Raw genomic sequence first — 25152 nt, 5'->3', positions numbered from 1 at the left:
CCAGCATATTTTTCAACTGTGTTTTGTTTTAAATTTGAATGGGATCAGTTCTGGGCTTGAGCCTGTTGATTCTTTCTGCAAGTGATTGTATAATAGAAATATAATACATTCATTGATAAATAAACTTAGAAATGCTATCAATGATATTTCCAATAATTTATTGAGATTAAACTACAAAATTAGAAAATTTCTAGTAAACAGTATTGGAGATGCGGGAACAGTTCTGGGCTTGAGCATGTTGATCGTTTCTGCAAGTGATTGTAGAATAAAAATATAAATTCATCCATTGATAAATAAAATTAGAAATGCTATTTCAAATCATTCATTGAGATTAAACTACAAAATTAGAAAATTTCTAGTAAAAAGTATTGGAGATGCGGGGGATCGAACCCCGGGCCTTTCACATGCAAAGCGAACGCTCTACCACTGAGCTACATCCCCAGTTGTTAAAACCAGTTTCGCTTGTTGTGTGTTGAATGGAAAGCAGTAGCAGGTCTGGTAAAAGCTTCATGTCAAGATTGAATAAAGTGACTTTGGCAACCAGAGAGTATTGAATACGTAGAGAATGATGCACGCTGCACTAACATCGATCACAGTTTGACCACCATACTCCATTATTAACTAATAATTCTACTTTAGAAAGATGATCAAGCTTTGATCCAACAATCAAATAGGAATAGGCCTATTCTTCAGATTCAGTGGGCAAATGTTTACAAACTCCTCAATTCAAAGTTTGAGCATATCGATTGTCTGTACTCTCATTACAGTAACTATTAGCAGTAGTAGTTATTGATAATGAGATGACAAATAATACATTAGGCCTATACGAGCCATTCTGAGTCCGATGCCAAACATTTATTTCGCAATTTACACCCAATAATGGCAAAAGTCAATAATCAAATCTTGCATTCATTTGATAAACAAACATTATTTTCCGATGAATAAGTCACAATTTTAGGATACATAGTTTTTATCGTTCAATATAGTTTTTCTTTTTTAGTTTTTTGGTTACTTTGCAACTATTCAACACGTTTTTCTCCCTCAATAAAACCCTTATCTTCTGTTCATTCCTGTCACTGGGATGTAATTAGTGCAAGCATTGAAATTACGACCCAATTACTCTTCCCATTCAGCAGATAACAGATATTCTTCCTCAAATTCACTGGCGGTACGAAAAACGTCTTTAGAGGCGATGAGCTACCAAGATACGGCGTTGGAAAATTAGGTCAACAATGTAAAATATTATCGCCTACACTCGTGCTAGGAGAGGAAATACAACGGAGTTCCGAGTTTTATCACTTGGTAAGCGAGAGACAAAGGCTTCCTTCTAGCATTTCAAATTCAAGGTCACCTCGCTTGATATAATCGTATGAATTGAATGACTGACTACAAATAAGAGCATTACCAGGCATTGGGATCGGCGGAAAATATTGAAGACTACATAAGTTCACGCTTTCCACCACAATTCCAAGGTTGCTTGACGAAATAAAATGTCTGAATACAAATAATGAGAAAATGAAAAAAATGTGAGAGAATTTGAGTATTTTCCGTTTATAAAGATAAGAAGGCTTGGACTTTATTTGACAGTAATTTTTTGCTATCAATCTTATTATGATTAAAACTGCATCTTCTTCAAATGTCAAGGACGCGATGAAGAATTGTTCTGTGATAAAATATGTTGATCATCGAGTATTTTTTTCAGTAGTGCAGCATTTTATCTCATTTATTCACATTTTAAAACGCATTGTCATTGCAATACCATCATTTCTGTTCAATTTCTGGCTGACATTTGAGAATAACTCTGAATAAGGATATTGAATTTTAACAATAATTGGGTAGTATAATAATTTATTATCTCTATACTTATAAAATACTAAGCCCCGACAGACTGAAATCACACCACAGCCCAAACTACTGAGCCTAAAAACTTGAAATTTTGCACGATTGTTTATGGTAGCCTGAAAACATCCACTAAGAAAGGATTTTCAGAAATTTTCCCCCCTGAGGGAGCTAGGGCCCCCCCAAAATTTTGTACTTTTTAACCGCTCATTGCACAGCAAAGTCATGAGGAACTTTTTTGTTCAGCTACAAAAAAAAATTAGATCTATGCAGAAAAATTTCGATCAGGAGCACAGGGGGGTCCAGTAGAGGGCATTTTTCGAAAATTTTGATGTAAAATCACACTACAGCTCAAACTAATTGTCCTACAGACTTGAAACTTTGCACAAATATTCTTCAAACATGCTAGACGCGCACTAAGAACGGATTTTGAGATATATTGCCTCTAAGGGTTTCAAAGGATGAAAAAGGATTCTATTAAGTAAGGTTATGAACATGATAAGGTGAGTGCCATATGGAAATGAAATAATTTATTTATTGACATGCGATATTCTAACATATGTTGTAATCATTGGAAATAACAAAATAATATGATAGAAATTCAAAAAAGAACATCTGTTCTGTTATTGCTTTCTACCTGATTCCACTCAACCTCAATAATATTGTTCTGATAATTGATAAATATGTTTAATATTATTATATAATAAAAGTATTGTTTTGATAATCTATATTTTTTTCACAAACTCTGTATAATAATATGGCGAATGTGAAACAGCTGCATCAAAGAAATTATGTCAACAACATATGTTTAGGAAAACCATAGTTTTGATTTACTTCATTCTCCTGATGCAATGTATATGCCCAATGTATGGATTATTAATTTTTTAGCTAGAACAAAATAAATAAACGTCTACAGTTTTATCAATGCTGTATCGGCAATACAAAAACGCATGCAGTTAATATGTCTTTAAATAAAGGTGTTGACATTCACATGAATTAATTATTCTCTACCATTTTTATTTTATTACAATTTCAAAATTATTCGAGCCATGATAGAATTATTGACTCACTGTAGAGTCAGTCAAAAATTTTAATATTGAAATGAGGGGTATTTTGGCAAGCTGAACAAAAAATAAGATCCTATGCACCTTTTCGATATTTCCCCAAATGAAAAATGAGTTTTGTGGGTTGTCAAAACTCCCCCTGTAAGGGAAACTATTCAACTTATCCTATCGTTTAGTAAATTAACAATGATTTCTGATCAAATAATGTTATCAAATAACAATAACATGTTTCTTGCCAACAAGAATCGAACTCTCTAAATGGAGGTAGAATGATAAGGTTGACAACTTTCAGTTCTGTTGTTTTAACATTTTTTTGAAATCACTTTCAAAAAGTTCATGTGGTACCTACTATTGTTTTCGAGAAACTTCTGGGGCTATCATAGTTTCACAACTATTCTGTTCCACACTCCTATCTCTTGCAGTCGTTAACCATATCTATAATAAAATAAAGAGTTGGCTTATACATGTACGGGATAGGAAAATTATGTTTGACGCATTATCACGTCTGAACTACTGGACTAATCAACTTGAAATTTTGCATATAGGCTAGATTCTTAATTAACCAAGGATGGTTATAGGCCTATTTTCAATTCTTCAAAATTTCATTATGTCAAGTTTTCAGATATCGATTTTGAAAATAGATCCTTGCGAAGCACGGGTTCCTGCTAGTTTCCAATATTTTGTAAGCCAGATACAATGGTGACTTTGAGGAAGATTTTGTAAAAAATATGTTTTGCCAAATCTAATATCTTTCAAGAAGAAAATTATTCCCAATAATATTATTCTTTTATTTCTTCAATTAATTTATGAAAATACATCAGTATAATAAAAAAACTATTTGGAGATGCGGGGGATCGAACCCCGGGCCTTTCACATGCAAAGCGAACGCTCTACCACTGAGCTACATCCCCAGTTCATCTAATGAGTTTGAAAGCTAATTACTTGTTATTGAAGTAAGTGCATCACAGTAGTGTTCTGCAAGTGACAAGTTATCCTGTAGCTCTCTTGAATCTCGGTTCTGCTGCTGGCAAAACGTACAATAAACACGTCAATTCACCGATTACATTGACTCACCAAGTCTAGTAGAATGCCCGATCACAGAGAAAAAAAAACAATAAGGTTTATGAAACGAAACATCAATTCAAATTCAAATTCATTTGTTAATTGTACAAACTCATACATAGGACTACATACAATCACGAAAAATTCACAAGAATAAAATTATCAATAATAATATTGTGCAAAAGAGCTTACGATTGATTAAATGTATTACATTACTTGAACGTAGTTCATTACTTTGTGGTCAACCAGTATACCAATATTGGTTAGCCAATTATTTATTCATGATATGCTATGTGATATGATGGGTAATATCTATTACCTATATCCTATAATATGAAAGATATCTATCTATGTAATATCTATTACCTGCACCTACACACATAAAGCAATGGAAAGTGGCTGATGACAGCTTTCTTCACCTCTCTATAATTATAATAATAATAATTATCACACTTTCGTATTTCTAAAATGAATTCCTTTTGAGATGATTGTAGAACTCCGAGGTCAACGAACTATAATTGTTATAAACAGTAAACAGTGATGCAAGTATTATTCTTCTTGAAGCCCTGTTTATCTGCTTCCTTCCTGTTGCATAGCTATCACTTATCACATGCATATTATTTCATTAAAATACGAATATTTGTTACAACACTGATAACATACTGTGCAACAGCACACAGTCAACAACGGCAACATAAATATACCGATAGTTTTGAATCAAGATATAGATGAATGCTGGAAATAGTGTTTTTCAACCAATTATTAAATTATTATTGAGCATTTTAGAATTTGTAACATATTAATATGACTTATATATTTTTACACTCATGCTTTACCGATTGCAGCCAAGCCGAGGCAAATCGTTATTCATTGAAAAACAACGTCAGAAATTGTAAAATTTTTAGATTAAATTCAAATCATGCATTATTCTGATATTCGACTGATGAAGCTGTGGTTAGAAATCTTCTGTAATTATAGGCTAGTTGGTTATTCAAAATTGTTTGGAGAAATAGAATTAGATTCAATATTTGTGAAGTTGGCAATACATTTTGACTTATAGCTCAGGCTTATCTCAGGCCCATTTGTAATAGATGAATATGATCAAACAAAATTAATGCCAACGAAGTCTTTCACACTGACTTCCAATATAGATTTATTTTCTTCTCCAAAGAATTTTCTGTAAGACTATTCATTGTTTTCTCAAGTTGATTTTCTTGATTTGATACTCTATTTGATGACTTTATAAAGAGGTGACGTATTATATGTAAATGAAAGAGAGCTTAATAAGACACAATCGTACTATACAATCCTCTCAAGAATGTATTACATTTTTTTAAACCTTACAATTAATGCCTATACTATTTGACATTTTCAATACAGACATCTAGACCTATCAGCAAGATCTATGAAAATATTACAATAGAAACATAATAGTCTAGACAATTTATGGAAAGAGCTTCATTATGAACTCATCCAAACAATCTTTATGAGAGTGAGAGAGACACTAGATATTGTTGTGAGAAAGATTGAGTGAGTGAGAGGGAGTTGGCTAAGTGAGAGGACAGTGTTTACTCCTCAACTTTGTAAGTTCAGACATCACCTGATTCTGATGGAGCGTTCTGATTGGCTAGCAAAGGAGATACCAGACAGTGACTCATTCCCCCCCCCCCACCAATAGATTCCTTCACTTAATTCGTGTTTCCGGCTGATACCTCTTTATTTTTCTCAATGCCCATTATCATTTCATAACTTGTATTCAGCTTCAAGCCTGATTATAAATAATTAATCAGTGTTTCTCTCTCTCACTTTTAAACCACAGATGTAATGTGATGACTCAGATGGAGAGTTAGGGAGATTCAATACATTCAATAGACGTACTTGATGTGTTAGGTTGAATAATATTTGGAACCTTTATAAACTCAATAAAAATTTTCACCCCCTTTTTCGCTTTCTTTGATATTCGAAAAAAATATGTTGACGTATATCAAGTGTTATACATACATTATACATGAAGAGTGACACCATAATAGAAACAATACAATAATAAAATGGCAGTATGACAACATTTTCCTGTGAGAGAATCTTATTTTTACTAATTACAGTTATATTCTTTAATTAATCAATTTCCGATTAACCGAATTTTTCAATTCGATCAATTCATTTATTAATTAAATTATTTAGCATCACACAACTTCCAGAAAAGTATCATAGAGGCTCAAGCCCAGAACAGTTTCAATTCTAATTTATACGACAAATCAAATAATGAAGCCACTTTAACATTTTTGAATTACTCTATTTATAATATTGTCACAAGCCGAATATTTCTGATTTCCAGTTGGATAATGTATTTCACTGGAATCAATTTCGTTTTAGCTGAATAGTAAATAAGAATGAAGACAGATTTTTTATTCAATCATTTCTATTGAACTTCGAGATATACTTGTGGAATAACTATCGGATGATATAAATTAAAGGATAATTTCTTTAAAGTTTAATTTTAATGTTTTTGTCAATTTTGGAGCTACTCAGAGAAATGAATATCACCTGTTATGTAATCAATAATTAAAAATTGGAACTGCTAAAACTGGTCGTTGTATGATTCACTCTTATTCTCTCCAACTGTATCAATGTATCCATGTATGATGAATAATAAAGAATGTGTAGTCATTTCAATGCTAATCTCTGCTTCTGAACATCAAGAAACACAAGATCACAGGAAGCTATTCCATTTTAGTTAAAATCTTCGTTAAAACCTAAATATCATTATTTTTCAAGCGAAATCTTTATTCTACAAGTTGGAAAAAGAAAACTTTCTGGAATGGTGATAATCACCAATCTGCTGTATGATTGAAAAAGAAATGTCCTCCAAGTATGGATTTCCTGGAAACAGATTTACAAATTTTGCTTCGGGAAATTAAAAAACAAAATTCGTTCCTGAATTCTCTCCAGAAAAGCCATTATTGGTTTGATTGACAAGATTTGCGTCAATCCTTGGTGAGTCGTTCCTAAAGTGGAATATGTGACTTATTTATTGCAGTGTTATTTCCTTATAGGATTTCACGAAGACTGGATAAAGAACACCAACCGTGTGGTCCCTATTCAGAAATCGATCGATTTATTGGAATATAAAATAAATGCGTGGTGATTTTTTATCAACTCTTTTACTAAATCCTTGTTCTAATGTGAAAATTGGAATCAATGTGTTGTGCTTTTGCGATCCCTACATTTCGTTCTTCGTTTATAGCTCTCAAAAAGATTGGAAATTCAAATAATGAAGAAAATTTAATGCAGTATATTGAATGGATAGGAGTGGGATAGTACGTACAAATGTTTGCAACTATATAAGTGATGTGATGTGACCATGGAAGAGAATTCTGAAGTAGTTCGAAATGTACAGTAAATAAACTGTCTTGTTCTAAGTCCAAAAACGTATTTGCTATTCACTATTCCTACCAAGAGTAGGAATAACTTTGATGTAACTTTGATGTAAACTTCATGAAAGCAAACAGCAACTCTATCAATAAACACTTCATATTTTTGTACTACAATACAATACTGATAAAGCCTCATAACGAATACTGTATCTATCGTAATAAGTTAGTTGTCACGCTATTCCTATTATATTGCAAATAATGACTCTATGTATACTATAATAAAGCAAGCTGCTACATTTGTTGGGAGTGATTATTAATCCTGTAGTGTAATAAAATTCATTATGCAAACAAAGGTGAACGGTTGCTCTATGAACTGACCCTGTTCTATAAACGGCATGCAATACTGTCATGTTACAAATAGGTTGATACAACAATCAGAAAGGCATAGTACAAATGTAACTTGTAAAAGTGATATGAATTTTGTTTGCGAAAATCCAAATTTTTGTGTGTCAGCTTGAAATTCAATCAATTGTAAAAATTGATCAGAATAGATATATTGAAGAAGAATAAAAATTAAAGGAAGTATATAATATTTCTATCTATTGAGCTGACAGTAAAGGGGCTCCCTCTGCGTCCCTCTGCGTCACTCTGCGTCTCTACTCCTTCAAGAGTAAACAGAAACATCAAGCTGAAATAATATAAATCTGCTAATCTCAAAGATGGTTGGATCTCTCGAAATCTATTTTTGGAAAAATCATATTTAAAAATATTTTTTGAAGTATATATTGTGCGATTTTTATGCAGCAAAAAAGTTTCGCAGTCGGTAGGACTCGAACCTACGCTCCCAGAGGGAATCTGATTTCTAGTCAGACGCCTTAACCACTCGGCCACGACTGCATATGAAAGTTATAAATTGTAGTCGTCGTATATGAGTCTAGAACATAATCAGCTTAACTTATGTATGACTACCACCGATATGACAAGTGGGATCGGTTTCTAGGTCAAGAATAAGAGGAGATCAACGAAGAAGATAATAAATTATGGTGATCAGAATCAGAGACAGATGAAAGAAAGTAAAGAGTATAAAACATAAAAAATACATAGATTTTTTTAATTCTTTGCAAGAAAACTTTAGGTTCATGAATTCATTCATGACACTCCTTTTTATAAAAGACACTCCTTTTTATAATTCGCAAATTCGAACTTACATTTCATTTATTTCCGAATTACAAAGATTATAGATTCATTTTTTGTAGTGTAATCGAGCACATATTCACGCGCACAAGCTGTATAGGGTATATATATACTACACTGTACACACTCACACAAACTCACCCAAACCTATATCGTAAACAGAGAAGTGGATTATAACAGAGGTTGTAGGCTGCGAGTAGGTTACGGTTAAAAACGTATTTAAAATCAAGTTTTGTATTAGGATGGGGGGTGGGGAGGTGCGCCAAGTGATGGCGCTTGGAGTAGTAACTCGGTAGCTGTGCATTTGGAACCTGTCCAGGTTTAATATGGGATAGGTTCAAGGAGGAAAAGGAGGAGCGAGTAGAGGAGCAGGACGAGGTGGAGAAATAGAAGCAGGAGAAAAATGAGGAGTGTGGGGAAGTGGACCAGGTGGCGATGAAGGGGGGGGGGAGGAGGAGGTGATAGAGATAAAGGATGAGAAGGTGAAAAAGAGTTGAAGAAGGTTGGAAAAGTAGAAAAATTATAGAGATTGAATAAGAAGGATTGGGAGTAAGATGATGAGGGTGAGAAAGAGAAGGAAGAAGAGGGCTGGAAGGAGGATTAGAAGGAATAGAAAGAATGAGGAGGAATTGAAGAAAGAGACATGAGAATTGGACCGGAAGGATGAGGAGAAGAAGAACAAGAAAGATGAACTGCAGAGAAAGTTAATATTCCTGAGAAAAGAAGAAGAAGAAGAAGAAGAAGAAGAAGAAGAAGAAGAAGAAGAAGAAGAAGAAGAAGAAGAAGAAGAAGAAAAAGAAGATAAAGAAAAAGAAGAATAAGATGAAGAAGAAGAAGTAGAAGAAAGACGAGGGAGTTGTGGCGTAGAAGAGGTGGTGGAAGTAGTGGAGGAAAAGTGTTGTATGAGTTATATCAGTGGATAAGAAGTGATATGCAAGAGTTGCCTGGCCAAGGCAGGCACATTTGAGAGACAGAAAAAAGAAGAAATCGTAAGAGATGGTAGGTAACCTCTGTGAACGCATGAACCGGTCAGTCAGCGACGGGACTTGGCGCCAACCGCCAACTGCCAGCATCTCACTTCCCGCCTAAACCATCACGTCCTAGTTCATGAAGAGGGGGTAAACCTGGGAGATCGATTGGTTCATATGTAGAAAAACAAACAACTTATCGAAATCAGGATGGCTACGATTACGAAAGTTGGATTAAAAGAGCAGTTGTAGAGCAATAAAAATAATGTTTCCGTAATAAATAGGAAGAACTAATGCTTTAGGAATTTATATTTAGGAAAATTGATGTCGTAGCTATGAATAGAATATAAGTAGCTCTACTAAAATTTTCGGTGTACATTATTGCCAGTATGTGATAATGAAAATGGTTGAAAGAATGAAAAATATGATTGAATCTGACTGGCTTAAGAGATATTGAAATTTAAAATCTATTAAAAATTAATCATCTACGAACAAATTAATGAAAACAATATAAAAACCTTGTAGTACCCATTATGATTGAAAACATAAATATTTCAACGACTAGTTTCGACCCTAACTTAAATTAAAATTTTCATTTTTTTCATCCACGAAAAGTATGAACAAAACCTTATTTAATAAAGAGTTATAAAATACATAAGCTCGGTGAAGAATATTGGCAAGAACTGCAAATCGATAAATATAATTATTTCTCTTTGCACTACAACAGAAGAGCGTCTTGTGAGTTTGCAGTAATCTAATGAGACTTCATAACTAAATCGCAGTATAGTAAATTCATGCAACAACGAACGAATTGCTTCAAATTCATTGCTTCTCAATCTTGAAGGTTCGTATTCATGAACGATTCTTGAAATATCTTAAACTCAATATCGGTTTGGCAATCAATCACAGCGGCTAATCAGTACGATTCTAGTACTTGTTTGCTAGACACTGAAACTGGATTTGGTCAAGTAATTTTTTATAAATAAGGTCTTCACCTCTTTGTTAACGTAGTTCGAACCTATTCATAGTCTTACTTACGTAGTTCGAATAGTTCGTGAGTACGGAAATTTTAACCACTACATTGAAGTCTCTTCTCAATACAACAAAGGTTGTATTGATGGTTCTTGTACTTTCCCAAATGGCCGAATCCCAAATGATCGAAAAGTTTTAATAGTAATCCCATTTGGCCGAAAATCTCAACTGTCGCAAAAGGTCGAAATTTGATTTTCCCATCTGACCGATTCTCAAACAGTCGAATCCCATTTGATAGAAAAATGTTGTAGTTCGTTGCAATTGATCGAATCTAATCGGCTAGATGGGATTCGACCATAATATGGGAAAGTATACTCTTCGACCTTTTGGGATTCGGTCAGATGGGACCCCACGGTTCTACTTACGAACCATATGGTTCTACTTACAATACGTTGTATTCATGGTTCTACCTACGTAGTTAATAAAGTTCGTAAGTATGGTAATCTGAGCCACTATATTCGAGGCTATTTCCAATACACCAAAGGTTATCGATCAAAATCATCACATGACTTACAAATTTACTTGTGAATATCTCTGCCTGTTTTCTCTAATGCTCTAATCAATATTGTTTTGATTGAAGCGCTGCTGAGTCATCATTAACCAGCTTTATGAGTTCTTGCATGTCCGAATTGATTGAATTTAAATTTAATTATCATGAATTGTTTAAATAACAAGCAGTCGTGGCCGAGTGGTTAAGGCGTCTGACTAGAAATCAGATTCCCTCTGGGAGCGTAGGTTCGAGTCCTACCGACTGCGATCATCTTTTTATCAAATTTTACACACTTGGAAACTTTTATTTTTTAGAAGGTCTGGATCTTATACTTAGTAACCAATATCTATATATTATTATTTTAAAATCGAACATGATAAGTTAATCGCAAATTATCCTGGAAGGATCATTCCTGTATAGAACCCGAGGAGCTTCAAGAGTATAGACCCAGGATGAATCTCAAAGAACAATTAATTTCTAAGTTCCGAGTAAGATAATTATTTCGCTCAACTTTGTAAGCTATAACTATCACCGTTATAACTTCTAGTAGCTTCAATAATTCTAATACTTCAAACTTTAATCCTTGATTCCTGGGTTGCACCAAGAAATAGCAATTTCAATGCTGGGTTATAATCGGAAACCAGTAACTAGCAACACTTCTCAGTAGACTTTTGTGTTTCGTGTTTGTGAAAGCAGCAAATTCTAATTCTAACTCTTGTAGTCTTTTATAATTATTGTGTTTCTTCTCTCAAAAGCACAACACTGCTTATCCCATAGTGAAACTTTTAGCCCAGTTTTAAGAAGATATGATCGACAAATTCAAAAAAATTTATCATGGATGGTGCAATCTAGCGTAAATAAGTTTGGTCAAGTATATCCCACTCATTGAATGATTGTCAAGCCCTTCAACAACCGCCTATTCGAGAATTATTTTCCTCTATGATAATTCGAAGTCTATCGAGGTATTACACATGATCTGAGGACATGTCACCCATGGAAATCAGAATGCAGTGCATGAGATTCTGTACGAAATGTGATGTGACTTCATATAGTGGTCGAAGATAGTCGAAGAAGTTTCTCCGGTGATATTTCACTTCTAATCGTCAAAATCTGAATATTTTCCTATAATTAATTTCATCAATAATAATTCTGAATCACTAGATTACCAATAACAGTATTGATCAATAACTTTGGTTGAAATTAGATGCAACACACGCTTCTTCAAATGAGGTCACAGATCAAAATAATGCTGAAGCATCATAATGCAAGTTTATTCATTTTTACAATATTATTGCATGTCTTGATTAATAATAATCAAATTTAAACAGCATGATTTGTTTAAATAATAAGCAGTCGTGGCCGAGTGGTTAAGGCGTCTGACTAGAAATCAGATTCCCTCTGGGAGCGTAGGTTCGAGTCCTACCGACTGCGAAACTTTTTTATATATATTTCTTTCCAAGCCATGAATTACTACAAATTTTCAAATACCTAAGACTGATCCTTTAAAAACAACATTAACAAAATTGGAATTGAAATTCAACAATCACTGTGGACCCCAATTCATAAGAAAATATTTTCAAGCCAGAGCCTTGTTCAAGATGTTCAATACTGCTCCATACAGATTACAATTTTAAAACTTTTGTTATCGTTGCTTTCATGGGTTTTTCAAGAAGGAAACTTCTACTTCAAATGCGGTAGAAAATAATCTCACTGTTTATAGTAGTGTTCCAAAAATGCCCCGACATGTTCGAAATTGATTCAAATTAACTGCTCTTTCCACATACTCCTTGAGACATTACAAGTAGGCTATCAAACAATCGAAGGAGTATCAACAGTTCCATGAACAATACGTCTAGTTCTCACATCTTATCACAAGTCCACTCTCAATCACATTCTCACTTATTTATTAACCCGTTTCTCTTTCTGCTGAGTCTTAAACTATCACATAGAAACACTATTTGTTGGAGTATAACTAACCCAATTCCACCCTGAACTACCGTAAGTAGTAAACAAAGAAAATATCGAATGCACCCCTATCAGTGGTAAATCTTTTGAATGGATCCCACCTCAATAGAAAACTACTAAACCCCTGTTAGAGTACTTTAAAACTATTCCTTTTCATTTGCCAAAACTATCAATCACAGAACTGGGTTGCAGACTGATAAATAGCGTCATGTTTGATAGTTTTGAGTGGTCTACTGCTGAGGGCCATTACAAGCCGACGACTCTCATACTCTCAAAATATAGTTTCTTATGTTAATTTTGTCGTTTTGAAATTAGTAGAATACAGTCTGGGTAGTAGTGGGGCTGAAAGTAATCGAGACTAATAGAAATGATTCAATGATGTGGGCAGAACTAAATTTCAAGATGCAGTCTACTTTTCTATTTAACATAGCTAATATAACTTAGTCGAATATAATTACGACCGAACTTGTGCTCCTTTATTGTCATGAGCATTTTAACAAATAAATGGACATCGTCAGGTACATAAGAACTAATATCACAAATATCAACAGTTATAATATAAATTGATACTACAGTTATTGAATGAAGCTAAAAGAAGCAGCAATATTATAAATTGAAATAGCACACAAGACATGACAGAGATAACAGATTACAGGTATGTAACAGATTACAATGAATGATCTAAGCAGTGAATTTATATAATTCACAATTATTCTCAGTTACAATTTTCATAACAATGAACTAATTGTACTGACTACCTCACTAGTCATGAAAATTTTCTTCTATTCCATTCTTCTCTCAAACTATTAATACAGTCTACTTCTAGTGGGAATTCTCGTTTCAATGTGAGAATAAAAACTATATTATTAGCTGAATAATTAGAAATATAATTTATACTATTTTTGCTTTCATGACGGCGCCTGATTTGTGATTATTCATCCCTGTGATTCTGACTCGTTCAATATAGTTGAAAATAAAACTGCTGTATAATAATTATACAGCAATTATTCTCTATATTATAAAAAGAAATAGATATCCAATTCAATGACACCTTTTACTTCCTATTGTAAGCCTTACCTAGTATCAGTAGAGACAAATGATACAAGTATCTCTACTCTATGGTATCAGTAAGATCTCAGAATGATATAATAAGTGCAATTCAGTTAATTTGAATTTTAATAGAAATTGAATGAAAATATTTTTTTTTTCAATATACAATATCAATACGCTATAAAGTCAATACGCTGTACATAGAATCGTTTTGACAATGCTGGCGCTAACAGAGAATCTAGATTTCAATATCGCTGAAGTTATTGGCATAGGGAGGCTGTACAGTATGTACATTGCTATATTGACTTTGCTGTCAACATTATAGTCATTACGATATTGTATATTGAAAAAAATACTTTCATTCAATTTCTATTCAGTACGGTATCAATAGTGACTTGATGAGGATACAAATTTCCACAAGGAGATATCGTATCCCACCAGTGACCTTTCCTAAATTAGTACGTCGCTGATAGAGATTGAAGAGAGTCTTTCTCTATTCTTGCGTACTCCACCAATACTCGTTTTGGCTAGCGTCACGTTGGGAAACCCCTATTTATTTTGGTAAACAAAAATCCCGCTTATTCTATTTGAAGAAATGGCGTCCTCAGGATAAACGCTGATTGGCGGAATATTATTTTGGCGGCAATCCTTCGCTAAAAACCACACTCACCGCAATATAAACATTGCGTAGCTCGTTCGACCGCAAAAAGATATATTTACAACTCTGACAGATTTTATTTGTGACAAGTCACTAACTAAATTTGCGCACCAGAATGTATCAGATACAAAAAATCATCAATACAATAGTGAATACTAATTGAATAATAGAAGACCACTCTTAATAAAATTGGTTCGTTCAACAAATACCCCAATAAATGGGGTATATTTTGATATACAGCAATAATTGTAATAATTGAACGAGTGTTAACTTTTTACAAAAGTATATGTTGCTTTTATAAATTGTGCACTCTACTGATATTTTTAGTTACGAAAAACTTGTTTCGTCGTTGTTCAGCCTTGGAAATGTTTGACCTACATTATAAGGGATCTCTATCGCATGCCTGCCTATCACATCAGTTGCATCAATAGATCGATCAATCGGCATTCACCTATGCTCTAATTATTCTAAACAACAGTATCTTACGTTGATAGTCAAAAACGTCTTGATTTGGGAATTTGAATCAGTACATTTTGAGATGTCTTCAAGATTCAAATACTACTTCGTTCATCTAGAAATACCTTGATATTCTAGAATTAGGTCTGGACCACTAAAGTCTACTGTTTTCACTCCCACATCTGCCTCTATTTTTCGAGATGTCTAAAGCCCGGTCCAGACGCTCAAGTTTAGCTTCAGTCTTTTGCTCAAGCAAAAGTCGGAACATGTAAGTCGTTGCGTCTGGACGGTTAAATGGACGACGGGTCTTCAAGCTTAAGTCGTCAAACTTAAAATGTATCGGGAATCTTTTTCCATCAAACCGCCCGTCTTTTGCCTATCCACCAAAACCTTGATCGCGTAAAAATGGAGATAGAAAAATTGTGATTTCAGATTCGGATTCAGCGCCCTCAAATTAATAAAATGCCTCGCGAGTACTTGAAAATAAGCAAGTTTTTTTATTGATTGTATATAACGCCATAACCCTTTTTTGATTCTCATGATACTTTCAGAATTTTATGTTGATATTATGATTTGCTATCATGATTTATAATAAGATGTATTATATTGTTGATGAGAATACTATCATAGATGAAGGATAAGTAAGTTATAAGTAAGTTATATTATTATTGTCTCTGATACTATCTACAAATTTCAATCCATTTACAATCACTGTGTCTCGAGATGTGACACGTAAACAAAGCCATTTAGGGATTAACAGTAATATTTTTGTCATTATGTTGTTAAATATAGCATTATCCAGTTGAATCAGCGAAAAAATACGATATAAATTATTATTCATCTACCGGATATATGTCAACCGTATACAATTTAGAATCTTAGAATCTAACTTAGAATCTCAGATGAGTTAGAATCCAAGATGAATCTTAGATGTCTTGCTAGAGAATTGCGAATCGCTTTATATATTATTCATCAACTGGATGAACATGATCCTGGAATGTAATCATTTTTATCAACTTTTCTATTGTTGAATGAATGTAAGAAGTGACTGAAGTTTTGTCGTAGATCTGTCCGTTTATAGATGCCTCTAGATTTCAAATAGTGATTTGTCCATTTGCCTGTCAGCTCAATAATTCAACATACCACGTAATCAACACTAAATCTACATCATTTAACAACTAAGCATTCATGAATGCTTGTAAATTCAATATGTAAATTTATCCATTTATAAATGGATAAAATATCTGAATTTTAGATCCAGATCTACTTATTGGGAGATACCTCTAGATTCCAGATGCAGACCTGTCAATTTAGGTATGCCTCCCGGACTAGTCTCAAGCAAACCATGGTCTGTTTGAGGAAGGATGGGTTCACCCAGAACACACAGTGCACACTGCACAGTCCACCACACAACTAGAATGTGCACTTGATGGTGTTGGCTGAAGGGATTGCTCCACACACATAGACTCGACCCATCTCCCATTCCGATCACCGATTGATTAGAAATGGTGTTTGCATCAATATAGATTGAGGGCTTAACCCCGGGCTGCAGATTCAGCACACATTATCACCAAGGGAGTGAAGCATACAGCAGAATCAACGTGGTTGGACATCTCATTACTGAGAGATTACGCGGGTTTTAGTTTCAAATAATAATAATCTGATTGAATGAAATTTTGAGCCTACCATTCTGTGATCAATGAATTCAAACACTCGTAAATGGATGTTGATAGTTACGGTGCATAATTTTCACTGGAGCTCTTATGACTCATGTATTCATGTTATGATTAATAACTTGGATTAATTGGATAGTGGAGTAGTATCTCTTCAATTTTACCACATTAGGTATTTTGGTGGATCTGGATAATGACTGCATGATATTACTTCAAATAAATCCAATCTATCATTGATAAGGAAATTCTCTTCATAAAAAAATGACCAGAAGAAGAAGATTCTCAATCCATTTAGTATACTTGTACATCAATTGAGTTTTCATACATTCAGTACCAAAAATTAAATAGTAAATATATTTTTTATGAATCAAAAGACAGCTTGATTTGAGAATCAATCATCCATTTCCTTGCATGATGTCACATCAAATTATTCAAATGGAGTAGAAGTATCACGAGTCACGTCTACTCAATATTTTAGCTTATCGAATCAACCATTCAACATTTTTCAGGCATGAATTTCCTCTAGATCAACAAGAAAAATCAGTTGATGAAGAAAGATTCACCACATTCATACATCTGTGATGCCTACTACCTTTTTGTCCTTTTTCCATACTTCCCAGTTTCGTGAAATAATTGCAAGTATTTTTTTGTGAACTGATCAAAATAATGGACTTTATTGTTGTGAGAGAACATTCTTATTCACTCCAATGTACATCACGGCGTGAAGTTCAAAAAGGCGTTCTAAGAATAAGGGTTCATGGTTTGTTTATCACGCCCTTATCACAAAATAAGAAAATTCAAGAATGTAGAATATTCTACTTCCAGTATACACTAGCATTAAGATTACTGTTACTACAATGAATGGAACTAATCAAGATTGGGAGCGAAGGCTCAAGGAATCTAGATGTGAACGAAAATAAGAAAAATTGGTTAGTAGTGAAATCGGTCAGAGGAGGAAATTGAAAGGTGACAATTTGACTGTAAACAAACATAACGGTAAATTCTAGCTGACACGGAACTCACTTTATTTCTGAACTTATTGTAAATCTGAGCAAGAAATTGCATCACAATATTTGCCAATGACGTAGGAGTTGGCCAGTAAAAAATTAGGATAAAAGAGAACGAAAGCAAGTTTGAGACGAAGAGTCAATGAACTTGACCAAGTTTTGCAGTGTTGCGCAATAACTTTCCAAGTTGAGTTACAGAAGAAACTTCACTGATGTTTCATGTTCCATCTTCCAAGTGAAATTGTTGAATAAATTGACATAAAATGATTGATTTCTGAAACCTTGATTTTTCAGTTAGAAATAAGATTGAACGATTTCATAAAATAATTAGAGCCGAATTGCAACCGTATTTGGGACGAGTACTGTTGTCAAATCCAGCAATATTCTAATCAACTGCAATATCATCAAAACTCTCATTAGAATAAATAATTATTTGCTTCTGCGAGTAGAAAAACTGTATAAGAATAAAATAGCTTGCAGATGTATTTTAGAAAACATTGCTGAGCTTTAATCATTCCGTTTGATTGTTATATTGTTATGTGTGTCTATTATTTAGATTCAGTCTTGAATTGATAGGATTTAAATTTGCATAGCATGAATTATTAAAATAATAAGCAGTCGTGGCCGAGTGGTTAAGGCGTCTGACTAGAAATCAGATTCCCTCTGGGAGCGTAGGTTCGAGTCCTACCGACTGCGATCTTTTTTTCCTTCAAATTTAATTTTCCAGGATATGAAACAGAATATTCTCTTACCAATCTCAACAAACAATAGGTCTATGAACAACAATAATTCCAGTTTAGATATCAGAGAAAATAAAGTTAGAGTCAAAGTCAAGAATCGACTTTCCTGAGGCACATTTATTAGGATAATGATTGAGGTTCTATTGTAAATCAGAAAATACAACTACCTGCATAGAATAGTTTATAGAATGCTAATCAATTTGAGAGCACTGTTATAAATCATTTGATAAATATTGTTATGTTCGTAATTTTTGTCTCCAACCTTGAAAATATTATTTGAACAATCACTCTATTTGCTTGATAAAAATGCTTCCTACAAAAATCATGAATATAAAGTGAAGTATTTAAGGAATATATAATTTACAAGGGAAATATGAAATTTCGATTCAGTAGCATGATGCAATAACAAGCGCTGATAACATATGTATAACTTACCACGAAAAAATCTCACTTGGTAAAGCTTCTTTGCCTTCCATGAATAAATATTTATAAAATAGCTTATTTGTATTAAAAAAAATATTTTTGACAAATGTTTCCTGACATTGACTATTCGATATTCGGATAGAGTATACAATACAACCAATTTTATTCTTTTTCTTCACCAATTTCAATCTTATTCATTCAATTTCGAATTTTTTAAATAGAATAGTAGTTGGTAACTCCATTTTGATGTGGCTTACAAAGATGCCAAAGCTTCATTTGAATCACAGATTTACTATGGAAATAGTAAAACCAATTGTAACGCATTGTGGATACCAATATGCAGTACATAATGCACAGCACACAATATCATGAATAGTAACTACCAACCAGAAATTATAACAGAGAATTTCATCCTTCTAAAACGTCAATTACAAGAATGAAAATTATTACAAAATATTGACTTTTCCAGTTATTTATTTAATGAATAACTATGAGGTAGATAATTGCAATATAATTTAATGATCTGTGTGTCTTTTAGCATATTAGTCTAGATTGTTGAAAAAACTCAGTCAATTCTATATGCCTCCAATCTGTATTGATAGTCTTCAAATAAAAACGCTAGCACTTAAAGCATCCATTCAAGTTTACCTGTAGCTTGTATGGTCGATTTCAAGGTCAAGCAGGTCTAGACATGATTCAGAAAAACCACCCACCCTATCCAGCTGTCTCTGTCAACCCATTGTCTCTCCACCATCATAAATAAACACCCTCTTGCTCACTCTTCATTATCTTTTCCGCCATCTGTCACTTTGACCATCCGCAACTTCCGAAATCAGACTGCTCAATCGAAACGTCTGCGAAAAGTGAAACACGCAATACGAATTATAATTAGACAACTTTTTTCAAAATTATTTCTCCCAACAAACAACTAGGCACTGTTTCTTTCGTATTCATGTTGAAACATGTTCGGCAATGTAGGAAAAGAGAACTTTCTCGATTCTTTTTTAAGCAGTGAGTCATTGTTTATTAGGCAACAATATAGATATACTATTAGTGATTAGTTACTCTGTTAGCAGATAATACAATTAACATGAGAGCAGTGCAGTGATCCATGCAACCTTGGCACTCCTAGATATCACAGTGGTTAGTAGCATAGTAGTGTAGTTCACTACACTTTGCAGCCGACCATAAAAAGTTAATACGTTATTGAACAAGTATACTATTACGGATTAGATAAGAATGTACCTAATGATTCAAAGTACTTGGTAATTATTTCTATTGTTTGAAAGGTCAAGTGTGAAATAGGGCAAATTCAGTCACCTTTCATTACATTACTCGAATTAATAGATTTCCAAGGGTTCTTTTTTCTGTGTGAAGAATCTGTACATTTATTACTAATTGTTATAGTATCAATGGAGATACTGAGTAGTATTTGGAGTGCATTTTAGGAACTTTAAGTATGTACATGATTTTGATTTCAGTTATAATCTTTCACAGTCAAAGTTCGACTAGAGATTTATTCATAAATTGATACTATTTTTTTATTTGACATGGAATAAAATTCATATTTAGAATGGAAAATAAATAAAATATTGAATTTATCCTCACTCTATTGTCTCCCTTTATATAACCTAAACTATACAAAAAGACACACCCAGAAAATATAAAGACAACTGATAAAAAAATTTATTTTAATCAATCAAATAAAAAAATGAATCTGTAAATACAAGAATTTAAGATTACATCAGGCCACTTTATTGCATAATATTCGAGGCATCCAAAAAAAATATTGTATTATTTCATGAATCAAATTTATATTTTTGAACTCATTCAATAATAATTTTGACATTAAACCTAGTTTCATATTATATTTCTAGAACTAAAAACACTGGAAGAAATATTTGAGTGAAGCCTGTTAATGTTGTCCTCACCCTTTTGTTAAATATAGACCTTCGGTAAAAATGAAGAATGGAGTATATATCTTGTTCAAAAGCGATTACAAATCATCAAACAAAATCTGCAAACCTATTAATATAACAGTGTTACTAAGATTATTTTTGTTCTAAACGTCTGTAGAGACAATATGAGAAAATTATCTCATTACCTAATTTATTGTGAATAATTGAATGAACCTTATCCGAAATTATTGAGGCTAATGTAGTTTAAAACTTTTGTAATAAGAACGTGGAAAGTTTACCTTGTTTCAAAGACCTCTTAAATTTCCATTGACATAATGAATTGTTGAAACTGAGACGCGTACAATGTCAATATCAACTTAATTTTGAGTTATCAAGGAATATTGAGTTTATTTTGAAAAAAACTGTTATACAGCTTGTAATTTACCCATTGATTTACTTACTGAAATTCAAGATAGAGTAACGGAATCGAACAATCTGCAGAAAACCTTACATAGAAAAAACTGGAAATTTTGAATCCCGATATTGTAAATAAGGGTCGAGACACACGAGTCGTTTTTTAAACGAGTCGACACGGCACGATAATACAGAAAGCTCTTCGATATGTCAATCCAATCAGTCAATCTGAGAGTTTCCTGTCCTGTCGTGCCGTGTCGACACGTCTGAGAAACGCCTCGTGTGTTTCAGCCCATGGGAAAACTTAGTTGTGCCTTTCCTCATGTCAAGTGTTTGTACACAAAATGATAAATAAATAAATAGTGCAGTATTTTTCTTGTCAAAACATCACTATTTCTCATTCACTATTCCACAAGTTTCAAAACTTCTCTCATTCACATTCAAAAGTCAGAACTCATCAATTTAGTATAAGCTCAGCTCATACTGGAGGTTGAAAATTCCAAGGTAGGTTTCAATAACCTTCAAAGGTTTGAGTATGAACTCATAATCCAGGTCTTCACATATTCATTATATTCAGCAGTTCCTATAGAAAGGTTTGCCTGGAAATAAGATTGAAAGTGGATGAAGTGGATTTCACAGTTCAAAAACCTAGGATTATCGTCTACTGATCGTATTTCCGAACAATCGTTTAGTCACGGTAGCCTGTCGTTTTTTGCACGTTTCGTGGATCTTTTCTTGGTCTATTTGAAAGGCAGAAGAAAGAACGTTCTGAAAGCATAGCTGATGAAAAGAAGGTAGGGGAACAAGCGAATATTGCCTTTTATGGTCAACAGCCTACAGCAAATAATATAATAAGACCTGCTATTCACTTCCCTGATAATTTATTTATACCATTATGACTCATGTACGAAATCGAGGGGCTTAACTAATTGGTCATTTTGTTGCAACTATCATTATTGCTAGGTTTATTGTTATTTTCGCTTTTTTTATTCCTCACTCCACTACTGTAATTCTTCCAATTTTGAACAAACATTCTTCACAATTCATTGGGAGATTACAAAATACATTGTCGAAAAGGAGGAGACAAATAATTTTGTTCAAGGAAACTGTGACACAAGAAGATGAAACTATGATTTAACTAACATAGGACATCAGGAAATCAACATTCAAACCATAAGTTTATGAACATGTTTGAAAAATTGAATGAAAAAGACTAAGAAATTGTCAAAAATTTATTGATACTTAGAAAGACATTCGGTTATTACACCGAAAACTTTATCAGAGATTGACAATGGTGTAATAACCGAAACCGGTCTTCCTAAGTATCAATAAATCGTTTTTGACAATGTCTTAGTCTATTTCATTCAATATGAATAATTATCACAATATCAACTTCTCAACTACACAAAAAAAAAGAAAAAATGTTTGAAAAAGTTGCAAGATAAATTATATTATTTTTGTATAACAAACAAACTATTGAACGTGGGAGACTGTGATGTGTTGAATGTGATGTAGCTCGAATATAATTACTACAATAACTTTTACGGAAATCAATATATTCCATTTATATTTTTCTCAATAATCCTGCTTGATAGAATTTCTAATTTTAATTTGTCAAGGAAATGTTATGTTATTTATTCCATGTTGATAGAATGTTCACTACCATTTTTCCCTATTGGGGTGGTCTAAAGAGATTTCTTTGAACTGGTGTGTTCACATGAAAATTATGATCACATGAAAAATGATCAAATGATCAATTTTTACTATCTTGGAAGTTTCATAAAGTTATGGCGGTTATTGTCTTTATTGGAAAATATTTGTGGATCAAATTTTCAAAGTTAATTTCCACTGACTGGATAATATATCCAAGTTATTGGAATTCCATAAGATTGTATTGTATTTTGAATTGCCTCAAAATCTTTGAAAACCTATAACACATTGCCACATACTAACTAGGTCAGAGATTGACATTGGGTTTCCTGGTTATTCAAGTCCAACTTGACTTAAATACGTTTCAAGTTATTCTTAATAAATATGTAATTTCCTTTCTTAGGAAGGTTATTATTATAACAAGGGGGGAAACCGTTGTCTCCATTTATAAATAAATAATCGTGAATCATGATTTGATGAGTAAGATCCATCAATATCAAACAATTCAATGATTCCAAACCGCAAGATGTAAACAAAGATTGAGAAAACAAGGTGAACTCCTGTAATAGTTTCTAGGGTGTCATAATATTAACGAAATTCCTACTTTCCTCGTCTGCGGTTGGGCTATTAATAGCAATGATATTGAAATTGGAAAACCATTAATGACCCAATTTACTTTATAAGATTAGTGTAGTTTCCCGTGTCATTCTAATTTTGTATAATTACAACGCATATATCATTCTGATTTAATATTACCAGAGACAAATGAATACCCGTTATAGTATCCGTTTCTCTATGATATTACATAACTCTAGCACTGGAGAAAATATGTTACACAGCAAAATAATTAAAGATGAATACAGACCTGTATTCAAAATTTCAATACTCCAATCAAAGTACACAAAAATCGAAGAATGAAGCAAGAATAATATTGTTGTTTTGTAGAGAGATTTAAAATGTTTGAGTTAATATGTTCAACACTTTTCATCGCTGATACATTAGAAATAATTTTAAAATAGGTTTTCCAATTATAATTTCTGATATAAAAGTTCAAAGAATTGACGTATAATCCAGAACTGATGCATCTAGCCCAGGAATTTTTTTTTCAAAATTTGGAACTAGGTTTTCTCTTTTAAAGTAATAAATAGGTCCAATATGATGGAAATGAATTAATGTATGGAGTAAGTATAACTATTGTAGACTAGTTTATTTATATAGACTATCAAATTTAATTCAGCTTCCTTAATAAGAGGAAAGCAACCGATATAGTACAAGTGAGGGAGAGAATAAAGCTTGATTATATTCAAATAAGATAAAAAATAAAAATATTATATTTCAAATATAACTTAATTCCTATTAAATTATATATTTTTTTAATAATAATAATATTGTGTGACTTGCCTTGCTGGCAGGTTACAATAATTGATAATTTGATAATTGATCAACAGTGATTAATAATATAACCCAATAATAGGTTTCAGTTTAATAATTATATTATACTAAATTATACTATTATTTCATTTTTTCAGGTCAAAGCCTTTTCTTGTCCTTGATCGAAATGTAGGCGACTTCAACACTTTCAATTTCCCTAGTACCTATTTCCAACTCAACTTCCAAGATTGACAATTTTAAATCTATTCTTAGCTTATAATAATTGTAGCAATGAGAATATATCAAATGAGTAAGCTCAAATCATAAAGTTATCGATTGCAAATAATTGCAATGAGTTTGAGATCCAAAAAAAATGGCGAAAAATTTGGAGTATTTATGATAACTTTTATTTACTTTCCTTGCCCTATTACCATAGGTAAGGAAAGTATCGCTTTCCAGAAAAAATTAAGGTACCCTAATTTCAAGTTTTCTATACGTTTCAAGGTCCCCTGAGTCCAAAAACATGATTTTTGGGTATTGGTCTGTGTTTGTGTGTGTGTGTATGTGTATGTGTGTATGTCTGTGAACACGATAACTCCATTCCAAATTAATCGATTGACTTGAAATTTTAAACTCAAGGTCCTAAAACCATGAGGATCCGACAATAAGAAATTCAATAAAATTCAATTCAAAATGGCGGAAAAAATGGGCGGATAATGACTAAAAAACCATGTTTTTCACGGTTTTCTCGAAAACGGCTTTAACGATTTTCTTCAAATTCATACCATGGATAGCTATTTATAAGCCCTATCAACTGGCATGAG

At 32.8% G+C, this 25152-nt stretch overlaps 6 non-coding genes across 6 annotated transcripts; 3 read left to right on the top strand and 3 right to left on the bottom strand.

The window, feature by feature from the left end:
* Positions 1–369: 369 nt before the first annotated feature.
* Trnaa-ugc lies at positions 370–441 on the bottom strand. The gene has a single exon. It is a non-coding gene; the product is annotated as a tRNA-Ala (tRNA).
* A 3301-nt stretch (positions 442–3742) lies between these two features.
* Trnaa-ugc lies at positions 3743–3814 on the bottom strand. The gene has a single exon. It is a non-coding gene; the product is annotated as a tRNA-Ala (tRNA).
* A 4340-nt stretch (positions 3815–8154) lies between these two features.
* On the bottom strand, positions 8155–8236 carry Trnas-aga. Its single transcript has one exon. It is a non-coding gene; the product is annotated as a tRNA-Ser (tRNA).
* A 2971-nt stretch (positions 8237–11207) lies between these two features.
* Trnas-aga lies at positions 11208–11289 on the top strand. Its single transcript has one exon. It is a non-coding gene; the product is annotated as a tRNA-Ser (tRNA).
* A 1083-nt stretch (positions 11290–12372) lies between these two features.
* On the top strand, positions 12373–12454 carry Trnas-aga. The gene has a single exon. It is a non-coding gene; the product is annotated as a tRNA-Ser (tRNA).
* A 5992-nt stretch (positions 12455–18446) lies between these two features.
* Trnas-aga lies at positions 18447–18528 on the top strand. Its single transcript has one exon. It is a non-coding gene; the product is annotated as a tRNA-Ser (tRNA).
* The last annotated feature ends 6624 nt before the right edge of the window (positions 18529–25152 follow it).

Source organism: Nilaparvata lugens, chromosome 7, assembly GCF_014356525.2.
Source record: "Nilaparvata lugens isolate BPH chromosome 7, ASM1435652v1, whole genome shotgun sequence".
Lineage (NCBI taxonomy): Eukaryota > Metazoa > Arthropoda > Insecta > Hemiptera > Delphacidae > Nilaparvata > Nilaparvata lugens.
Note: the sequence above shows the minus strand (reverse complement) of the source record. Positions and strands in the feature narration are given on the sequence as shown.